This window comes from Ambystoma mexicanum, chromosome 8 (assembly GCF_040938575.1).
Source record: "Ambystoma mexicanum isolate Mex_15411 chromosome 8, UKY_AmexF1_1, whole genome shotgun sequence".
NCBI classification, from domain to species: Eukaryota; Metazoa; Chordata; class Amphibia; order Caudata; family Ambystomatidae; genus Ambystoma; species Ambystoma mexicanum.
The window spans coordinates 103650388-103674747 of record NC_090929.1 but is presented as its reverse complement, the minus strand read 5'-3'; the positions used below and the strand labels follow the sequence as shown (position 1 = coordinate 103674747).

Sequence of the window (24360 nt, the reverse complement as noted above, 5' to 3'; positions counted from 1 at the left end):
GAACCAAATTATGGAGTCTGTGGGACTGAGAATTCTCAATGGTCAAAAATTGTGACATGTCTCCATCTCCCACCCAGGGAAATGCTAAAATGAACTCAATTATTGATTATGAACTCATGGACCATGTTGTATTTGATTTTTGTATGAGTTTTGGAGTCATGAGAGTGGATTTGAGCGACTATAATATGTTGCTGACAGATTTTAATATTCCCATTTGTAGTAGAGATATCATGGCAGCTGGCCACCTCAGGAAAAATGGGGAAAAATAAGGTTTATATGACTAATCATGGGATGGACATGTTCAATGAGAATCTTCATCAAAACATTGGAATGTAAGTTCATATGATTGGAAGATTCTAGCTTTTTTGATGATGGATATTGTGGCCATATCCATCATTGTGATCCAGTGGTTGCTGAACGCAAGAAGGCCATTACATAGTTAATTCGGTCCATACTGAAAGGTGGGGCGAGCTGCTCATGTACATTATCAGAGATACAGGCTGTGAAGCGGGGACATAAGGGTTGGCTGATTAGCTATCAGTGCATAATGTTGCAAAATGATGGGGAGGCTACAATAAAACTGTAAATCAGTGAAACTCCTCAGGCCTTTGGCAGATCGTGAATGGTTTGGAGAACTGTTAGGTCATGATCCAGTTGAATCTGATTGAGGAGAGCATATGGATTGATTACCTCACGTCTATACATTAGAAGGGCATAAGCGGCCACTGAGGCTCCCATAGGCAGTGAGGTTATAGCATTACTTAGTGATTTCATAACTTATGAATTAGTAAAGTAGGTAATTGAAAGGGCCAGTACGTCTAGGGCCGCCGGTCCCAATGGGTGAAACAATCAGATGTTTAAGGCTGCTGACGAAGTAAGGGACAGTATATTAGTCGTTTTTTTGTACATGTTGCCAAGTCGGGTGGGGTACTTGAATCTTGGCATACATCATATGACATACCAATTTATAAAAAAGGTGAGCATAATAACCTATCTAATTATAGACCCATAATTATCATGGATGCAGATACAAAACTAGTCGCTGTATACTGAAGGGACTGCCCTCCTGTCATGTGGGTATTAACTGTGACACAAAGGGTGTTCCTGACAAACCTATGACCATTGTAATGGTTCACATTATTTTCTAGCATTGAATACAATATCTCCTTGTAAGGCAGTCGTGATCCAATATGTTCTTTTAATCTATAACACATTTTGTATTTATCTTTCTTCTTATTTCTTTTTTTGTTATGCAATGATACACAAATGTACACATAATACATCATTCAAAACTAAACTAATAATCCTTTGCTTTCCACAAATAAACATGAATGATAATGAAACAGCAAGAAATCAACAATACATTTCACATCCTTCCAATCTAAAAGGTGTAGTTCGCTCGGTCACTTTATTGTCCCAATCGATCAGGCATGTATTTTCGATCATACATGGACCCATCTTTCAAAAATGTCCAATGCATCTTACCTTAGTTTTCCTCACTTTTATACATGTGAAACCGCTTGCCTGGGCACCGCCATCTTGTGGAAATCTTATCTGTTGATCTATCGCCCTAAATTCAAGTGCCCTTGTGGCAGTAATACAGATCATCCGCACCTAAAGCTGACATCACTAGTCAAAACGATATGCTCCACCTATTTTAATGATGTTGGTGGGCAGAGTAGCCAAACGTTCACTGTCATCACTCACTTCATAACGTTAGCTAACACAGAACCAGGAACATAAAGAAACACATCCACAGAGTACGCAAAACCTTTCTTTCTTTTCATAAAAAGTGTAAACAAACGTATATTTTGAAGAAAACAGCGATAATCAGAATGGTAGTAAACACTTTTATTTTTGTCATAAAGCTGAAAAGAGGCGATTATGTCAATGAAAACATCTTATAATGGCGATTCCGTTCAGCAATCGATTAATCACAGTCTTTGTATTGTTCACAGAAAGTTCTTATTTTTCATGACCGATTTTGGATCTACGGACATTGCAATCCTTTAGTCAGAAGAACAGATTGCTTTCAGTTTCGATTGCAACACTTTCACATCTGAATATTTTCATAATCTATAGGCTGCCATGTTGCTACTTGTAACTGCAACAGCGAAAGGACAGATTTGTGTCTGGCGATCATCCCAGATAACGGTTATCACAGATGAATTGTTCACTAGTATTGTCCAATTTTGGTTGAAGAAGCCGTCAACCAGAAGAATCACACCATGACAGTCACACATCGTTACAATTTAATCCTTTTCCATTACATAAAAATGTTAACAATGAATTCCAGTTATAATTAACACACATGGGGGGTCATTCCGAGTAGGGCGGTAAGGGTTAACGGTCACCGGTACCGAGACCGGTGCCTTTAAACCCTTACCGCCCTATTCCGAGTTCCCTTTGCGGGTTGGTACTTAACGCCTGCTTTTTGCAGGCGTTAAAAAACGAACCCGCAAAGGGATCTTGGAGGTAATTACGGTACCGTAATTACCTCCTTCCCCATTCCCATTGAGCCCTATGGGGGCAAAAATGGGAATGGGGAAGGGCCCATGGTGAATGGGGAATTACCGCCCCGCCAGCCTTGGAATGGAGCGGTAATTCCGCCATTCACCATGGCGGAGTCAGAAAAATACCGGCGTCAACCAAGGCGCTAAAAGCACCTTGGTTAACGCCAGGGTCGGAATGAGGCCCCTGATGTCTGTTCTTTGCGTAAAATTGACCATTCATCCAATCTTATCAATTTCTTTTGGATATTCAGCACATTGTGTCATTCAAATTGTTAGTGTGGTGCATTGAAGGCCAAATGACAGTGTGATCCTTTATCCAGTGTTCACAGTGAGCCGCAGTGAGTTTCCTTTCTGAGGGTGCACCTGCCACAAAAATGAACAATATTCATGTCAAGCTGTGCGGTGAAACACAATGAAATATTTAGAGTATTCTGCACAGCAAAATATTTACTACCATTGTTACTGTAACAACATGCCTGGTGACACAAGATTTACGGATTCTTTCACAGATGAGTCTAGTCGAGGTGCAGACAGGCTCAGACTGCCCTGTATGGCAATAAGGCAATGGGCCTCATTACACGGAAGGCGGTAAGCCATGGCGCTATTAGCGCCATGGCTGCCGCCGTTCCCTTACCGGGTCTGCCTTGGTGGATGGCGGAATTAGCGCCATATTCCAAGGTGGGTGATGGCGCTAATTCCGCCATCCTCCATTACCCCTACATCATAGCCAGTCAGCCCCATAGGGCTCAATGGGAATGATGTAGGTGCTAATTACGGTACTGCTAATTGCGGTACCGTAATTAGCTCTGAGGTCCCTTTGCGGGTCCCGTCCTTAATGCCTGGAAAAACCAGGACCTCGTAGTAAGGCGTAAGGTTTTACCGGTACCGGTACCCTTACCGGTACCGGTAAAACCTTACCGCCTTCCGCGTAATGAGGCCCAATGGTTGGGAAAAAAAGTAAAACTATAGCGTTAGGCAGTTCTTTTGTTGAAAGTGGGGCAAACTTTTATCGCAAAAACATAATTAGAATACACATCAGGAGAACAGGCTTTTGCAACTGACCTCAATACGCATCCTCGTGTTTAAAAATTGAGAAACATGTGATTTTTTTGAAACACTGAAGTTTGCCTCCTTGAAAACCGAACAAAACGGTTAATTGTTTTAGTTTTTGCCCATATTGTAGCCTTTGCGACTATGCAACCCATTTCAACATTAATCCATGCACCTAGATCCCAACACCTGATAAGTATGTATTGCTGTTCACTAAGTAGTTAATCTCTACCAACCTTCACTGCGTTTTATAAACTCAGAAACTTATTTCACAAATTTTACTTGATGTATGAAGGTGGTTACAGCATGGAATACAGAGGCATGTATATCGAAGGATGAAAAGCGGTGGGTTAATATATAGAGACGAAATGGGTGGACTTGGGAGGGGGCGCCAAAGGGGTGAAAGGTGGACAAAGGGTCAATTTCGCAAGAGGGTGTGTGCACTGTTGCAACCAGGACCACACGAGCAATGAGCAACTTAAAAAAAAAAAGTACATCAATACAATTCCTGCATGTCTATTGTGAGCTCAGTTTTGAAAGGCTTACAACCTTATGTGTACATCTATTACAGCAATCATGCTCTTTTCTGCATCGATTTGACTTTGATTTGATTTTATGAGTATTTTGAAGGTGCCTATACAACAAATAGTGTCACCAGGCGGGACAAGACGTAAAGTGGGTAGGGAAACAAGGGGACTAACTAAACAATATCAATAAATAAACAATAGTAGGCCGACTAGGCCTTGTCACATTCGTATCGTTCAAGTGCAGTTTGAAGTGACGGAGAGAGGGAAGGTATGGGCAGATGCTACTGCGGCCTAGGAGGGAAAGTACCAGGGGGCACCAGGAGAGGAGGCTACTGGCTAAGTGATTGGTCGAAGGTGTCTCAAGGGGTGGATGCGAAGCCGCCCGGCATTCCGGTGGGGGACCAGAGGACAGTACTGCTGGGTGTGGGTGCTGGTGTCGACTTGGCAGAGGGATTGGTAGCCTGTATGACTAATGAAGGACCAGAACGCTAGTCACAGGGGCTGTGGGCAACCATCACGAGCCAGTGGAGAGATGTTAAATCGGGAGAGATGCAGTCAAAGGGCTGCAGGCCAAGGATAAGTCTTGCATCCCTATTCTGTATTAGTTGAAGGGGGTATAGGGAGGAAAGAGGCAGATTGCAGTAATCCAGCCTGGAGAGAACCAGGGCTCTGGAGACATTGAGTTTTTGGGGGAAGGTGAGGAAAGGGAGAATGCCTAGAAGGAGGTGAAGTTGAAAGTGTGCCTTTTTGGAAAGGTCCAAGATGTGTGGAGTAAATGAGAGAGAGGAGTCTTACATCATCCCAAGATTCTTGGCCTCACTAGATTGTGAGTGTAGAGAGCCCAAGTAGGGTGGCCAGAGGGATGGACGGAAATAGGGTGCAGAGGTCCCAATCAGAAGGATCCCATTCTTACAGGCATTAAGACAGAAATCATTGTTTGTGCACCAACCATGAATAGCAGTCAGACAATCAGGAATGAGAGAGGTCAAAGAAGAGGTAGTAGAGGGAAGCTTGAAGGAAAGCTGTGTGTCATCAGCATAATATTCTGAATGAGTAGAGAAGAAGGACATCAGGTGTCACATAAACCATTGCTCTGTTTCAATCTGCAGCCGATTATCAAGATTCTGAGTTTTCAGCGAAGTTAGACTCTGTGGGCCTCATTACAACTTTGCCCATCCAGAAACAACGGTGCCCGTAAGCCTACGGGCACCATTGTTTCCGGACCGGCAAGGTACAAGTCTGCCTGCCGGAGATGCTGAGCATTGCAGGTCTGACCCTGCCGGATACAGTAGCCAAGGTAGGCACATTTTCACGGAAGCACCGGCACCGCTATTTAAGGTGCCGGTGCTTCAATGTTCCCCACTCCCATAGAGTCCTATGGGACATTATGGGAATGGGGAACTACTATTTACCAGCGCCTGACTTTCCAGACCGCGGAGGTTGTAATGCTCAAATGTTTCCAGCAAGCCAGGCACTGTATGTATGTGTGTATTTTATTGAGCATTTGTAAGGTGATTTAAACAACAGAATTGTGTTTCAAAGCACCACAAGGATCAATGGGATAGGAACAGGGCAAATAATAACAACAATGGCAAAAACAGTAACTATACAGTCATGCTCCTACCAGGTTTTGTTGTATTTGGACATGCAAATGCAATTGAGAAGTTCGGGGGATGGAGATGGAAGGAGGAGCAGATAAGTGGTTAAGTGCTGGAGGAGGGACAGAGAGGGAAGTGCTAAGGGGAGCAAAGAGAAGAACCTCAGGCTTAGTGCAAGTACAGGTGGCTCGCAAGGGTGGGATGTTGAGCCACCAAGAAAGGGCCCACGGGGCCGTGCAGTGGGGGTGGAGGGGTGCTGGAATAGACTAGGAAGAAGGGCCTGGGATCATGTAAGATTCACAAAGGTCAGGCCACCGGTCACAGCGGCAGTGGGGTGATTATTAGGTAAGGGAAAGATGAAAGAGGAAGAGAAGAGCATAGTTATGAGAAGTTTCCGTAATTTAAGTAGGTCCTGCTCAAGTGTGAGGGGGCAGGGAGGCTGTTCCAAAGGGAGGCACCATCCGAGGATAGAGACCTGACCCAACTCTCTGAAACTTTGTACAATTAAATAAAATTGCATACAATGTGTAAACGGTTCAAACTGGCTTTGTTTACAAAATAGAAAAACAATTATGACCAGAGACACACATCATTTGAATCTTGAAGTCAACTTTTCAACAAGTTCAAGTTTGGAAGGGCAAACCTCTATCGCAATGTTCTGCTGCATAGACTGGGCCCTGTGAACAAAATCTCAAGCTATTCCATGTTTTTGTATGGCCAGAACATTCAATTTCATGTCTTTTACAAATTCAAAAACCATCGGCTGGAAGATTGGCTTTGTCACCCACTGTGTGCTTCTTTTGGTAAACTCCTTGTTGTAACAGAGATTCCTGAATGTTCCTGCAGTTTTTGATTGTTCTCTGCCAACATTCTCATTATGTGCAAATACAGCCAGTCTTGTTCTAGCCTCCATACCATACCATCTACTGCAAAATGCAACCTTTTAGGCCTGTACTTTAGGCACATATTATTAAATCTCCACTGTGGCAGAATTTGGTGAGCCCCCTCATGTCTCTTGAAAGCATTTGGTCATACAAAATCTTCTCGAGTGCTGTATGAGGAGGGGAGCCTGGCATCAACCACCTTTTCTTGCGCTCATGCTCCTCACTCAATGGACAATGTGCACAATTGTGGAAATGTTAGTTTAATTCCCATGTGTGTTTGTTTCAGCAATGGTGCATCAATGAACACAATTTTACGAGCAGCATATCTACAGATCAAGCACACGTTTTTGAGCTCCATCAAAATTGGTTGCTGATAGAATGTGATCAACTTAAAATGTTTTCTGTAGCTTTTTTTTATAGAAGCTGTAACTATTTTTAGAAATTGATTTTGCAACATGCCATACATCATATAGATGCTGTAGGAACTGCTCTCACATGACCTTAGCTATTTCCACTTGCTTGTCAGTTGCTATCAGGCCTATTTACATTCCTCTGGGTTGCAGAAGTTCAATGGATTTAATGAACCCATATTTTTCCATTGCAATTGAAGATGTACATTCAGACACTTGCACAATGACTGAGCTCACAGTCTTTTTTGTTTCCATGTCTTTGAAGTGTTAATTGCAGGAAAAATGTGGACTGCCATACTGTCCATCACCCGCAAGCCTGACCCTTTTTCCATTGAAAGCATTGTCCAAAGATATATGTTTGAATGTCCATGCCTGGCTAATAGCCGGGAACACAAATTTCTTCTGATATCTGTAGTATTGCATTTTTGCAAGGAACTCAAGTCCCACAAATGTACAGAAATGTGACATTTTACTGAACGTTAACCCACTAAACAGCAAACCAGATGAATAAAGTACATTTCCAGCAGGCAATTTTCCCAGTATAGGTTGAGCAGACCATGAACATGTGTTATGGTTGTGTACACAGCTTCCCTTCATCTTCAGGTTTGTGCCTTTAACTATATGAGTTAAATTCACCAATGGTTCCCCACAAATCCTCCTATGTAATTTCTGATCACATCTTATCATTTTCATAATCTGAATTATGCAGCAGTCGAATACAATGTATTTTGACTCCCGTAACAGCCAATCATCCTGCAGTACAGTGGTTTGCGATTCCATGGTGGTGGATAAGAGGAAGAGTGAAGTCCAGATCACGAGCACAATCGTCGATCACCGTGCCGTACAATACGTACACATTATTTTGAATCGGCCTCAGTACCACCTTAACAATTCAACATTTTGGATCTCTGGATCTCGTCAGCATAATTGTTTAGGACACATTTATTGCTCTGATATATTTGAATCTTTCAAGATTAATTGCGGCTGTGATCGAGATTCAGGCCTTGAGAATGACCAGTGTGTCGAAACACGTGTCGGCTGTTCGCATATCGAATTAAAAATATGATGATATTTTTACACTTATTATTCAATGTGATTGTTATTGTCCTTTGTGACGTTGTACCATACTCATTGTTTTTGAGCGCAATCACCGTCCCAATCAAAAGAAAATTACAAGCAAAAGATGGTTGATGTTGACATAGAAGCCTACCTGGCACTTAGATAGATTTATGGATTGCTATGCACTTGAGTGGATTTCCAGTTATTGCAACAACAATCCATACGAATAAAGTCTCTCATGTGCATTCACCTCTCAAACTACCTCCACAGCACTGCAGTGAGCTATCTTGCTCTTTTCATGCTCAACCCTACTAACCACCCACACTCCCTCCTTGCATTATAGATCGGCCCAAGCACTTGGACACCACACAAGTGGCATTTTTGTGCGTTAACTTTGTTTCAAAGGCTAAAATTGCACATAACAATAATCAATATTATTTAGGTTGAACTTAAAAATATAAATATGTTGCATAGTCGCATCTGATTTATTGGTATCAAATAATTACTTGAATGGTGAGTGTGGTTGCTGTTGACTCCAGAATAGTGGTAGATGTACAATCTTGGTCCTTTAATTGATACATATATTAAGACCATTGTTAAATAGCAAATATACATTAGTATTGTAAATTAGACGACATGAAAAGCAATAAAGTAATTTTATGTGCAAGTCAGTCAGCCTCACCAGGTGGATTTTGGACGTGTGTGTGTGGTTTTCTCCATGGTAACAGTCTGTACTTCAATCATTGTGGTCTACATAAAGACAGAGATAGTAAACAACACATTCTACAAAATGACCTATTTGTAAATGACACAAAGTACGTTTTTTTCAGAAGGCTCACATGGGACCGGACTACTAGTGTATCCCTAAACTAGGTATACACAATGTAATTTACAGTTATCATTGTGTAAACTTTCATTGTGGCATTTGTTTCAGTGAAAATTACATCAAGGGTTTTGATCTAATGCTTTGCACTTTAATGACAGTATTGCAAATGATTAAAAAAACAAACTATTAATATAATTCAATACATTCTCAGTTGTCATACCTCATCCTCCCGATCAGTTGCAGTACAAGAATAGCATGTTGTTCAAGTTCCAGCCTCCCTTATATCAAAGTAATTTCAATAATAAAGACTTAAAAGCAACATCGAAAACAGAATTTACAGGCAAAAGATAGTCGATATTTACATAGAAGCCTAAATGAAACTTAGACAGATGTCTCTGTAGGGATGCACTTGGTTGGACTTCCTATAATTTCACCAACAATCCTTACTAGTGAACTCATTCCTTTGCATACACCTGTCAAACTAACTCAACAGCACTACAGTCCGGTCTCTTGCTCTTTTGCCGCTCAACCCTACTAACAACCTACCCTCCCTCTTTGAATTACAGATCGGCCTGATGGCCTGGAGACCACACAAGGGGCATTGTTGTGTGTTAATTTTGTTTCAAAAGCTAAAATTGTACATAACAATAATCACTATTTTTTGAGTTGAAATTAAACAAATAGATATTTTGTATTCTCACATCTGAAGGATTAGCATAAATAAATTACTTGAAAGGTGAGTGAGGTTGCTGTTGACTCTGGAACAGTGGTAGATGTACAATCTTGGTCCTTTAATTGTTGCATATATTCCTACCAGTGTGAAAAAGAAAATGTACATTAGTATTATAAATTAGACCACATCAAGAGCGATAAATAAGTTTATGTGCCAGTCACTTGGCCTCACCAGGTGGAGGTTGGACATGTCTGTGGTTTCCTCCTTTGTAACGGTATGTACTTCCATCAGTGCGGTCTACGTAAACACAGAGATCAACACATTTAACACAATTACATATTTGTAAAAGACGCAATGTACATTTTTCAAGAAGGCTCACATTGGACTGAACTATTAGTGTATCCTTAAACTAGGGACACACAAACTAATCTAAAGTTACAATTATATAAAGCATAGTACAATGTGCCACAAAGGCAACTTGTGCAGTAAAACATCAATGGAAGTATTCCACAAAAACTCGAAACCGTTCGTCATGTTACCTGTTAACAGACTATTTCAATGTATTGAATGATCATTTGGAAAACATATTATGTTGAGAACATTTGGAAAAAAGTCAAATACATGAAAAAATTCTGCCTCTACTACACTACTCACCTGGGTCAGCGTGTGCTGAAATTCAGTAGGAACTACATTGGGAAGTAATTTGCGACGGAGTCTGTGGCTATGCTTTTTAGTGAACTTTGACTGTTCGTACATATCTTCAGAGAAGTGCATGCTGCAGACGCAGAATTGATTGCCCTTCACGTCAGCCAAGACATCGTTGACTCTGCCTTCAATCTCAGACACTGGAAATCCACAGTTCAACAGCCATTTATTTATTTTACTAAATGTATATCCTTCGGAAAGACAAGCAGGACTGTTTTTCCACTTTTGGCATGGCGGACATTGGGGCAACCGAAAATGACATATGAAGGCATTTCTGGATTTTCCCTATGATCTTTTAAAAAAAACAACTACAAAAAATTACTTTAAAAAATGTCACAGTGAGTACTTCAAACATCACATCGCATTGATAATAAAGGTACATTTAAAAAATGCCACCTAAGGCAAACATGCATTGAAAACATGCGCTATGAAATATAACATTTGGAAGAAATACTCTGTAATGTGATGTGGTTTGATATGATATATGTCAAAAATAACACACCTGTACACAGATGTTTCTAGGCACCATGAGACAAGTGAGGGAAGATAGGTGGAAGACAAGACAAACAATACTACTAAGCCTTGTGTCATTTGGATCATGCAAGTGCGCCAATGTGAAGTGCCGGGGGAGGCGAGAGGGGAGAGTGCGAGGGAGAGGGTAGGGGGATGTCAGATCAGGGCAGCATAGATCTGAGTAAGTGCAGCAGAGCAGAGCGGCTCTGGGTAAGTGCAAGGAGGCAGTTGGGCTGTAGGGGTTACAGTTACAGCCCATAAGTCCACGATAGGCCCGGAGGCAGCGCAAGGAAGACTGTTCATGGAGGAGTCTGGTACCCAGTGAGACTCTTACGGTAGCCAAGCAAACAGTGCAACAGACAGGTAAGCTAGCAAGGAAGCGAGAGAGATAAGGCAGAGGAAAAAAGTGAAGGTCTTGAGCTGCTTCAGGAATGTCAGGTGATCCGGCTCAAGTCTGAGAGGTGCAGGGAGGCTATTCCAGAGGGAGGCACCTGCAGAGGAGAGAGATCTACCACCCACTATCAGCCTGTAGAAACATCTTACCTGCAGCAAGTTGGATATAGCTGAGCAAAGGGAGTAGTGCGTCCGCAGCCCCAGGAAGCCTTGTGGATAATGCAGAGGGTCTTGAACTTGATTCTTGCAGTCACCGGCAGCCAGTGGAGAGATTTCAGGGCTGGAGAGATACAGTGCCTGGGCTTGAGGCCAAGGATACGTCCCGCAGTCTTGTTCTGGTTTAGTTGGAGAGGGCAACAGCACAGATAAGCAGGCTGCTCTGAAGTCATGCAGGTCATTAACACATAGCTCTGGTGTGTCTTCTTCGGCAACGTAGGTCAAGCAGCCTGAGTATTCTCTGCAACAGTAGTTCTCCAACACAGCTGGCATAACCTTGCAACGATAGCAGGTGCACCAGGTGTAAACGTCTTCCATGTGACTGGGTTCAGGATCCAGTGATTGATCGTCACGACTATCATCTGATTGTCCATGGTCTTGACGTTTTTCTCTTTCATGGATTTCCTTTTCTGAATATTGTGGTTCGTACATGTAGACTGAGAACAAGGCTGTTGCAGTAGTCCAGCCTGGAGAGAACCAGGGCTCTGGAGACAGGAAGCTGCTGGGGGAAAGTGAGAAAAGATAGAAGATCTCTGAGGAGATGTAGCTGGAAGTGGTCCTTCTTGGAAAGCTCTGTGATGTGAGGAGAGAAGGAGAGAGTGGAGTTGAAGATGACACCTAGGTTTTTGCCTCACAGGAAGACAAAGGTAGAGGGCCCAAGGAGGGCGGCCAGAGTGAGAGATGGAAAGCGGGATCATGGGTGCCAATGAGAAGAATCTCAGTCTTACTGGCCCTAAGGCAGAGATCGTTTGAGGTGCACCAATCATGACACTCAGGAATGAGAGAGGAGGATGAGGGGAGCCTGAAAGAGAGCGGAGTGTCATCCATATAACACTGAAAATTAGAAGCGAAGGGATAGATCAAGTGGGCCATGTGCTATTTACAGAGATAAAAGTACAAACGACAGTTGAAAATGGTGTACACCTTTTGAATATATTACATTGAGAATTGGTTGTACATTGAGTATAACCTGGCAAGTGGCAGAGCATATAACATTGACACTAAAGAAAACAATAGTAAAACTAGACTAACGGTTAGTTAGAAGAGCATGTGAGCCGATTCAGCAAGCAAGAAAAAAAGTGGATAGATAGCGATATGCGTAGTCGATTTCAGGGATGTTTTCACAGTGAATGTCTTATGTGTTCGTTCACATTCATCAGGCTTCTATGACAAATTTGGACCTCCTCCATCCCGCCAGTGAAGCCCCCTTGCCAGCCCGTGGCCACAGATGCATATTGCCATCGATGGCAGAGGAGGGATGGATGGATGAACATAAGGCAAGCGAAATGGGCCCGGAAAACATTCAGAGGACACAGCCACATGTTGATTTCAGGGACAGAGCCTTCAAAGGGGAGTCTGGAGACACCGTGTCTGGGCTGGCCATGTGGTCAATGGTCCCTGTGCCATAGAGCCCCTTGAGCTGTACATGGTGTTCGGCACCTTGAGCCTTCACACCCACCATGCCCACATGCAGGCGCATGCCCACTGGTGCTAATTGCCATTGATGGCAGAGGGGGTTGGATGGATGTGGATGAGGCGAAAACACTAGGTCAGTAACCTTGTTGAAGCACACCCTCCAAGGTGGAGGCGTAGCCTTCATCTTCAAAAGATCTCTTGATATTAGACAAATCCCAAACATGCAAATTGACTCCGTTGAGCTATTAACAGTCAAACTGCGGCTATCACCTAATCAAACAGCTTCAATGCACCTTATATACAGGCCACCGGGTCCTATTACCACCTTTGCTGAGGATATATCATCCCTCCTACAACCAACACCAAACCTAACTCCCAAATCATATTACTTGGCGACCTCAATCTAGGCTTTCAAGATCCGAATGGCCTGGCAGCTCTAGATTTAGCCAACTCACTTGCAGATTCAGGATTCACCCAACATATCCTTGAACCTACTCATAGCAAAGGGAGAACCTTAGATTGGCTCATCAATCTGAACTGCTCCATCAATCTTGGATCTATCACACCTTGTACTTGGTCGGATCATCACAAAATAACTTTCACCATCAAATCTAACCTTCAGAGTCCTAAATCTAATCCTGCACCATCTATCCACACCAGAAATAAGAGGGACATTTCTAAGGAGAAACTTCTCCCCATAATCCTTCCCCTTCTTAACAATGCCTCCACTGCCTACTCTGACCCCACAGTTCAATTAGTAGACATTTACAACCAAACTATACTGAAGGCGTTAAATTCTATAGCACCACTGAAACTGAGGAAATCTAAACCTCACGCTCACCTCAACTCTTGGTTTACCCCTCAATTAAGAGATTTACGTAAAGAAAAGAGAAACACAGCGGCACACTGGAAAGGCCACCCAACAGAAACTAACAAAAACACCTTAACTACGGCATCAACTGCTTATAAAGATGCTATATTCTTAGGTAAAAAAGACATATATAATAAGCGCCTCTCTCAGGCTGAATCCAACACCAAAGAGCTCTTCAAGATCCTTAGAGAACTTGAATCTCCGATAGCCCGATAGACAATTGCATCACTGACACCACATGGTGTTCCAACATTCAAGAAGCACTTCTCGAGAAAATCTCCACCTTGAAAACTAAAACCAACACCAAAAAATGTAGCCTTCTGTCAGACAATCTTCCAATCCCTTTACCAACAATCCTTCCACTCATGCACATACGATCAAGCCTTTCAATTTCTCCCCTTTATCCACCTGGGAAGTGGAAAATATAATCAGAAAGATTAAACCTTCCAACTGCCAAGGTGATGCGTGCCCAGCACCAATAATTAAAGAGGCCACCCACGAACTAGCTCCCTTCATTACCTAATTTATCAATGCTTCCTTCAAATCAGGATCGGTCCCCGACAACCTTAAGGACGCTTGGGTCATCCCTCTAATCAAAAAACCTACCCTTGACCCTAACAATCCTGCCAATTACAGACCCATCACTACTGTACCCTTTTTATTGAAAATTCTGGAACACGCAGCATATCTCCAAATAGTGGCCTACTTAGAAGCTAACAATCTCCTGGGTCTCCGGCAATCAGGCTTTCGACCTAGACACGGAACAGAAACTGCCCTTATCGACTTAAAAACACAAATCGAGGACAGAAAAGATAAGGGCAAACTGGCCCTTCTACTCTTGCGCGACCTATCAGCAGCTTTCGACATGGTGGACCATCAAATCCTTTGCCACCACCTCAAAACTGCTGCTCATTTTTCAAATGAAGCCTCCTCCTGGATTAAATTCTTCCTGACAAACAGACCCATGAGTTTATTTTCACCCACTGCTTCGACAGAACCATTACCAGTACTATGTGGGGTTCCACAAGGGTCTTGCGTCTCCCCCACCCTTTACAACGTATTTACTAGGCCACTCTTTGATATCCTTGACTATTTGGGTGTCATCTACACAAATCATGTGGATGACACCCAGATACTCATCCCTATCACTGGTGACCATGTATCTGACTCAATCGCGCTCAACAAAATCTACATGGTCATTCAGGCCTGGATGGCTCACCATGGGCTTTGTTTGAACAACAAAAAGACTGAGCTTCTTATCCTAGGCTCATGCTTCAGACTGAACAAATTGGAGCCAGCCTTTAAGGCATTCAGCATCGATGGGAACACCATCAATGTGTCCAATGATACTAAAACTCTTGGTATCTATCTTGATTCCACCTTATCTCTCAACAGACAAACCAATGCTGTGGCCTCAGCAGCAGCTTATACATGCAAACTTATAACAGCCTGCAGTCCTTTTCTCACTGCTACTAATTGTATCATCCTTGCCAGAACCCTCATAATGTCTAAAATAGAGTACTGCAATGCTCTCTACATTGGTACTAGCCTTAGGAACATGAATAAACTGCAGGTAACTCACAAAAATGCCATTAGGGCTGCCCTTAACATTCCTAGGAAATCACACATATCTGACAATAGACAGAACCTCCATTGGCTGCCTGTCGACCAACGAATAGCTTTGAAAACACTCACTCTGACCCATAAGTGTCAAGCAAATTGCGCCCCTGAATAATTATCCAACCGCTTCTCGGTTCACACATCTACACGACCTCTGAGATCTACCCAAGTCCTCTCTCTGCGCATACCTAGATCAAGCTGCAAAAAGCAGGGGGGCCAGCTTCCCAGTCCTGGCAGCCAAATTATGGAACACACTCCCTACTACACTGAGAATCAAGCCCTCCTTACACTCTTCCAAGCATAAAGTCAAGAATTGGCTCTATGAGCTTGACTTAGCTGCCGCTCTCCCATAACTGCCTCTCTGTATGACACATATCAATAACACATGTATGCTACTTCTGTAAATTATGTAACTGTATAACTGTGTAAACCTATATGTAAATTGCATTCCTTCTGTATGTATGCACCACCAAGAACTGCTCATTCTTGCTGTAATGTATGTAACCTATGTAATTCATTACGTGCCCAGATGCCTATGGGCCCGGCTGCGCTATACAAATAAACAAAACACAAATACAAATACAAATACCCGTCTTTCAGAATCCTCTTACATATTTGTACGTGTTGTGGAATTCAAAATAATTTCAAACAACTTTTCATATCGACTCAGAATTTTCTTTATTTTCATTTAGTTTTGTACAGTGGATGGAAATGACAAACTACAAATTGTGGTCGAGGTACTGTCTGCATAAATCCGATGTATTGTCCGGAGTCACTGAGGAATTTATCACAAATGGCACAAACCACACAGGCAGGTATTAGTTGTCGAATGCGGAATCCCAGTCTTCTATGAACCCACCATGTAAACGCACAATAGGCCACAAGCCTGTACCACCTGTGCAAGGGATACAGAAATAGTTTATTTGAATGAACCCAATAGTTGCATGTATTATGTACGGAATTGTGATGCTTTGAAAAGTACCTTTTTGTGGAAATGACTGACAGTGCTTGGGATATCAAGTGGGGATCAATTGATAATGTGAATGCTCATTCAGTCAAAAACAGTTTGGGAGATGGGGGAAAGATTGTTTTAACTTCAAAGTGAAAAAAACGATCATTGTTCAGACATTGATTCAAAAGATTAATATTAGAGTTTGAGTTCAGAAAAAGAAATGTGCTCAATACAGAAAATTGCTTACTTCAGTGACCCAAAGAAGTTACAATGATATAGGGGAACAACATGCAATGAAAGCCGTCTCAGTTGTCAACTTATTTGTTACTTTGATTACGAGGGAGAACTGTAGATCGAAGTTTGTGCATAAAGACCCTCAGCATTCGCAACACGTATCTTGTAAAGGAGGCTGCTCTGAAGTCATGCAGCTCAGTAACACATGGCTGTGGTGTGTCTTCTTCGGCAACGTAGGTCAAGAATCCAGAGTTTTCTCTGCAACAGCAGCTCTCCAACACAGCTGGCATAACCTTGCAACGATAGCAGGTGCACCAGGTGGAAACGTATTCCATGTGACTGGGTTCAGGATCCAGTGATTGATCGTCACGACTAGCATCTGATTGTCCATGGTCTTGACGTTTTTCTCTTTCATGGATTTCCTTTTCTGAATATTTTGGCTCGTACATGTAGGGCTGAATAGTGGCCATAGTTCCTGAATATTGAAGAAGTACAGAATCGATAGTGAGGCAAATAGAAATGTTTTTCTTTGTATACAGTAACGAAATGAGGTTTCACATTAAAGTTCAATGTTAAAGAAAAACAAGCAAAAAACAGCCATGCTAGAAAAACCAATCGTGCAAACACAAGATTAATAGGGACAAACTTTAAAGGTTTGCAAGGACACATGTAAAGAACATGCCATGTTAAAGGAGAATTTAAATATGCTTTGGTAAAGACATTTGTATAATAATATAAGAAATGGTAAAATAAAAAGCGACTACTGAGTTGATGACTCAGCGGCAGCAAAAGTACGTGTTCTCAGTGTGTCATACTTGGCAGATAGCTGAACAGTGCAGAAAAAAGTCAGGGAGACTCAAAAAGAAAAAACACTGATGCGAAGGAAACAGAAACTCTTATGTTATGTGATCAGAAAAGGTTTATGTTTGTCGAGGAAAGAGGCGTCTTGCAATTTCCATGGAGACATGTCAATAGATTGCGCACAGAGGTCGTTCACATGAGATGTGCATTGGGGTTGCAAACAGGGGCATAAGCGTCTAGTGATGTCAGCTTTAGATGCGGGTGATCTGTATTTCTGCCCTAAGGGCACTTGAACTTCGGTCACTAGATCAACAGATAAGATTTCCACAAGATGGCAGTGCCCAGGAAGGCATGCATGGGATTTTTTTAAAGATGGATCGATGCATGATGGAAAAGATATACCTGATGGATTGGGACAAATACCTTTTGGAGCGAACTACCCCTTTGATACATGTAACTGTCTAAAGTGCTGACTTGACCTAATGTAATCGCTGCAATCTCAAGTGTGTATGTGCTGACAAAATGCAGAATTCCCCAAAAATCCTGTCAGGACTGTAACTGTTAATCCTACAGTTACCGTAAATTCAAGGTCTTCGTGGAAGGTGACATGATGTGTGCAACTATTTCTCTGTCTGCCACCCAAGTGGTTCAACGTTTCGGCAGTTTGTATTAAGTCACCACCTTCTTCAGGACTGCATGTGGACCCTGTGTGGACTACCTTGCACTAACCATTGTCTTAATCCTAATTGCTTACCGTTTACGTCTGTCCCTCTCTGTGGCTCATCCAAGTATTCAACGGTCGACTCAACTAATCTGCGAAGATGTACTTCATTCACTGTAGTTCTGAAAGATCTGAAATGAAACATGTGGGAGGCGAGGGTACTGCTAGATGAACTGTGCACCCTGTGTTGCTGGGGCAATAAAAAGGAGAGTGGACCATGGCCGAAAATAGGTCCATCCTCACTATTTAAAATGTCACGGAATAAGATATGTGGCCAATCTGCTGCTCATGCTAACAAGTGGTTCACAGGTGCTAACCAATTACAGATAAATCCTGTGCATAGAACCCCTCCCCCTAACTCACTCACCTGCCATCACCTTCACCCTTCATTCAATTGAGGCAATTGTAGAAAGGTTGAAAAATGTCTGCCTGTAAAAGCTGGCAACTTAGTTTGTAATGTCAGTTTTCTGCTGCCAGGAAGAGAAGCAATGCAGGAAGTGGTAGCAGGGGTGGACTGGTCCATAGGGAACTCTGGAGATTCCCCGGGTAGGCCTCTGCACCCTGGGACTCTTTTGTGTGGTATTTTCCATAGGAAAAGGGTTGAGATTGCTGAAAATGTGTAATAGGGGGCCACTTAGAAATTTATTTCCAGGGCCTCTTTTGGCTCGCAGGCCACTCCTGAGTGGTAGTGAGCAATAAGCCTGTGGCTTACCTTCTTTTCATGAAGGATATTACAGAGATGCAACACTGAGGACAGAAATGCTTCATTATAGCGCCTACTGAAACAGGTCCCCGATGAGCTGTCTGCCAGGATCCACAGGGACATCATTGCGCTTTCCAAGATTCACAATCAGTATTAGTAGGAAGTTGTCTCACTGTATGTAAATAGTTATGGCCATGCTTGCTATTCATAGAGAGCAGGGTGTTCATTGTGTTTGATGTATTATAGTTCTATGTGGAATATCACAGTGTAATATAGTTCTGAGCAGGGTGTCATAGCCTGCCTGTGGCCAGAGAATGTTTACTTTTAATGCTGTTTGCACTAGCCAGCCAGGTGTAAGGTTGAGCTGGGGGTCTGTACTTCATGACCTGCAATAAAGGTTATTTTATCTCACTCGGAACTGGGTGGGACTATTCTTCATTGGTGACGAAGATCTTCTGACAGACCCCCAGCACTGCAGACTAATGGATTAGCAATCTATTTGCTCTGCAGTTACAACCTTGAAGCCGCTCCGCCATCCGGCATTTGCAGCGGCCGACGTGGGTGCTACAAGGAGTGACTTGCCTTGACATATTCACCTCCAGACTGAGAAAAGCGTCAAGCCGTTCTGCCTTATATTCCCTAATTAAGGTGTTTGTAGCGGCCAACATTGGGCAAGTATAGCAACAGTGACAGTGTGCGCATAAGCGAATGGAAAGGCTCAAGTATGTTTTCATTTACCGTGCAAAACGATATTGGGCTGCAAAATTGAATATTAAGTATACACTAAACGCATCTGCAAGCAAAGCAAAAACTGAAGAAATCAAGGGGAAAGAACTGAATGATCACTTCTTTTACATATACAAAATAAATTGAACAGGTGCAAAGTAGACAGCACTTACCTTTAAGGAGAAATGCACAAAAAGTAAGAAATATCAGCAAGCAAAAGGTATTGCAAAACGCAAAGTGAAAGAACTAAATAGAAGTTTTACCTACGTATACAGAGCAGCTAAACAAGTGCAAAGGAGAACATGGCCATGACAGGTGTTCCGGGACCTTCACTGTTTATGGCATGCCCAGGAAACCCAAAGGTGAAGTGGCTCAATGGAAAAAAACGGTTTCAACACTACATTAGGGTGGCATGCAGTAACTCATACTCGGTGGAAAGAAAGGTTGCATTGCTCATGCATTTTTTTAGGTTATGAGGGGAAGAGGATATATAACACTCTTCCAGATATAACAGGAGCGGAAGTCGGAGATGGCATGACAGAGTTCGATATTGCCTTAAAGAAGTTGGATATTCATTTTGAACCTAAAACAAGTACCATTCTTGAAAGATACAATTTTGGGGTGAGGGTTCAAGAACCTGGTGAAAGCCCAGAGGAATTTGTAACCACTTTGGGACATCTAGCGTTGTCATGTAAATTCAGAGACTCATTTGATGAACGGATAAGGGATCAATTTATGATCAACTGCCTAAGTAACAAAATCCATGAAGAACTATGGTTGCGAGATGGACCTTCATAAGATGAGGTATTCAACATAGCAAAAAGAGTAGAACACTCCTTGGCATGTGTTGTGAAGTTGTCAGAAAAGGATGGCAATGAAGGAAAAATTGACGTACTCAATGTAGTAGAGTCAAAACAGAAGAAAAGGGTGAAGGAAAAAATGCTGAAAAAGGAGAAGGAGAAGCCTGAATTAAAAAAGGAAGCATGGAAAGGGGAAAAAAGGGAAGAAAAGGAGCGTCTATGTTTCAGATGTGCGAGTAATTCACATTTTGTGGCAGCATTAGCATGTCCTGGGAGGAGGGCAATATGTGCAAAGTGCAAAAGACGTGTGCATTTTGGAAACTGTTGTAAAAATGACCAATCTTTCCAAAGAAGTGTTTTGGTAGTAAATGATGAGGAGAGCATTGGGTATTCAGAGGAAGAGGAAAATCCAAATGTGGAAAAGATTATGGTTAATGTGATAAATGATGATGATGAAATGGTGTGCGAGTATCCTTATGCTATTGTGAAATATAATGGGTGTGATGTTAGGATGATGGCAGATTTGGGATCTAAAATTTCATTGATGTCCAAGAAGGTGTTTGAAGAGGAAATGAATGGGGATGTTAGAAATTTACTCGAGCCAGACATAAATCCTGGGGGGTATACCGAAGACTGGATTAAACTTTTAGGATACTTCATTGCAGATTTTGAATTTAAGGGAAGGTATGCCAAAGGAAAGGTTTACATCACTAAAAAGGGGAAAACTTTGCTTGGTTGGAGGGACCAGAAAATAATGATAAGATTGGATCCCAATCAAAAAGAACAGGTGATGCAGATAAATACTTCTCAGTGTGTGGAAGATAAGTATGAAAAAGTGTTTAGAAAAGAGATTGGTAAAGTGAGAGGTATTCAGCATCAGAATGTGGTGAAGAAGGGATGTGTTCCTGAGAGAGCAAAGTTGAGATCTGTTCCTTTCGCTTTGAGAGAGGAAATAAAGAAAGTACTGGAGAAATTGACAAAAATGGGTGCGATTGAAAGAGCTGGTGGTGTGCAATGGATTTCTCCACTAGTGATTGTAAAAAGGCCATCTGGAGATTTGAGATTGTGTGTGGATTTAAGGGAGGTAAATAAAGCGATTATGGTTGATAGACATCCATTGCCCAATATGAGCTAAATGTTATCGATGGTTGGGCATTGAAAAATCTTTTCCAAACTTGATATGGCGTCTGCATACCATCAGGTTGAACTTGAAGAGAAGTCCAGAAAGTTAATGGATTTCATCACTCATGAAGGTGTATTTCAGTACAAGCGTATGCCATTTGGGCTGCTATCTGCATCCTCCATTTATCAGAAAATTATGGATAGGTTGTTTGGCAAAGTAAGTGGTGTATTTTGCTTTCAAGATGACATTCTAATATCTGGAGAGAATGTGGAGAAACATGATCAGAGATTAAGTGAAGTGTAGACAATTTTGAGTGAGAGTGGCATAACTCTAAGGAAAGAAAAGTGTGTATTTCGTGGTGACAAGGTAGAGCACCTCGGACATGTCATATCTGCCCAGGGTATAAACCCGAAAGACTCAATGGTCACTGCTATCAAAGATGTTGCAGATCCCAAAGAACAAAGGGGAATTACGATCTTTCCTTGGAATGTTTGAGTTTTATCAAAAATGTATAAAAATGATGCAGAAAAGGTCACTGAGATGAGAAAGTTAGTGAGGAAAAGTGAAGAGTTTGTGTGGAATGATGCGTGCCAGATGGAATTTAAAAAGGTTAGGAGGAAATAAATCTGGATGAACATTTAAAGAAATTTGACACAAGAAGAAAGTGTGTGCTCACTGTTGATGTGAGCGATGTGGGTGTTGGGGCGGTTTTGTCCCAAATTAAGGCTGAGGGAGGTGAAGAAATGATAGCGCATGCCTCTAGAGCATTGAGAGGTGCGGAATTGAGGTACTCAGTACTGGAAAAGGAGGCCTTAGGTTGTTTATGGGTGGTTGAGAAGTTCAGAAGTTTTGTATGGGGCACACATTTTGTGATTAGAACTGACCAGAGACCATTAAAGTCAATTTTTGAAAAATAAAAGGATTAGATAAGGTATCCCGGAGAGTTGCGGGATGGGTTACCAGATTACAGTGGTATAGCGTTGAGGTGGCGGTCATATCAGGAAAGGAAAATGTATTTGCGGATTGTTTGTCCAGATTAGCGATGAAGGAGAATAAAGAGAGTAAAGATGAGGAAATAGAAATGGTTTTTGCCAACACTGATAATGTGGTATGTAAGGAGGAATGGGTGAGAGCAGTAGATAATGATGAATTGTTATCAAAAGAGAGAATGTATTTTCGACGTTATTGGCCCAGAAAAAGGGAGTTGGGTGTGAAGGAAAGGCCATTTTGGGAAGTCAGAGAGGAATTGAGTATTGAAGACGGCATTGTGTTTCGGTGGGGCAAAGCTGTGGTGCCCGAGGAGATCCGCAACAGGATGATTGATATAGCCCATAAAGATCACATAGGGATCAGCAAAACATTTGACAAGGAGGTGGAAAAGAGATTCAAAGATTGTATGGAATGTTCTGAAAGCGGTAAAGGTTTGGTAGCGAAGAAACAGCCAATAATCTTGAAGGATATCCCAGGAAGAGTGTAGGAGGAGGTGGTGTTTGATGTTTTGGGTCCTGTGGGAATGGGCTATGGGAAAGGAAGGTTAATTTTGATAATGGTTGATGCATTCTCCCGCTGGTGCGAGTTTAAATAGTTAGAGACACAGATGGAGGTAGTATTGTTAAGTTTTTACGCAAGGTATTCTGGAGAGAAGGATTTCCCAAGTATATTCGGATGGATAATGCTCTTCAGTTTACGGGAGGATGCTTTAAAGAATATGTGAGGAATTGTGGCATAATACATAAGAAGGATGCATTGTACCATCCCGAAGGGAATGGGTTGGTGGAAAGAATGAACAGATGTGTTATGGAGGAGGGTGTTCAATTGGCGAAAGCATGTGGTGTGAGTAGGGGTTTAGCAGTAGAAGAAAGAATGGGTGTGGTGAGAATGGCACCACATTCTGTTACAGGAGTTTCACCATTTGAATTGATGAGAGGATGCAAAGGATATTCTTTGGTGTGTCCCCCTTGGATGGAAAGGGGAGTGGAATAAGATTGTGAGATTGAAAAGTTGAGGAAAGATCTCAGAAATAAGAAAGAGCAGTTTGTTATGAGGGAGAACTGGAGAAGAGGGAATAAGGAACTCAGAGTGGAATGTGGAGATTATGGGAGGCTCAGGAAGGCAGTGATCAAGAAGAAGGGAGATCCATTGTATTCGGATCCCGTACTTGTGGTAGCAGTGTTGAGGGGGGCTGTGTGAGGGTGAGTGCAGGGCAAGTTTGGAATAAAAATAGAATCACTCTGGTGAGGAGATTGTGTGGGTAATAAGAGAGGGCGATATGTTATGAAGTTGTCTCGCTGTATGTACACAGTTGTGGCCATGCTTGCTATTCATAGAGCGCAGGGTGTTTATTGTGTATGATGTAGTATAGTTCTATGTGGAATGTCACAGTGTAATATAGTTCTGAGCAGGGTGTCATAGATTTCCTGTGGCCAGAGAATGTTTACTCTTAATATTGCTTCTATTATTGTTTGCACTAACCATACAGCTGTAAGGTTGAGCTGGGGTCTGTACTTCATGACCTGTAATAAAGGTTATTTTATCTCACTGGTAAACTGCGTGGGACTGTTCTTCAAATAGGAAGTACACTCCGGCAGGGCACAAGTCCTAAAAAAAAATAGGTGGACTCATAAACATAAGTAATGGCAAATGAGGGCACAGGAAGTAAACAGATGCATTTGCCACTCAGAAGATTAATCATGAACATTCAAAAAAGAACTCTAAAAAGTAAAGTTTTTGCTGACCAAGATTAAAAAGTGAGCACCTTTTCGATCTCAAATACTGCAATAATACATTCCCTGCAAGTACAAGTTTAATGAGTTTCTCACAGGTGTTGAGAGCAGACCTTGATGTGGTCTTGTGAGTAAGCATGTGTAATTATAATTTGTTATTTATAATACCCAGAGGTTTCTAAGCGCAGGCCTGAGGATCAAACCTGTGTTGCTCCGCGTCGTCTTGCTTCCAAGGTGCGCACGTTGCCCCTGAGCTATCCTCACGAGACAGGCGTAACAGGCCCACAACACTAAACCAATTGA

General features: G+C 42.2%; 1 long non-coding RNA gene across 4 annotated transcripts in view; it reads right to left on the bottom strand.

Moving 5' to 3' along the window:
- Nucleotides 1-1836: 1836 nt before the first annotated feature.
- LOC138471664 (uncharacterized) overlaps nt 1837-24360 on the bottom strand; it is a 277552-nt gene continuing 255028 nt past the window's right edge. For all 4 annotated transcript variants that reach the window (XR_011268485.1, XR_011268486.1, XR_011268484.1 and 1 more), the window contains one exon: nt 1837-2876. This is a non-coding gene — a long non-coding RNA (uncharacterized lncRNA). The remainder of the gene's footprint in view (nt 2877-24360) is intronic.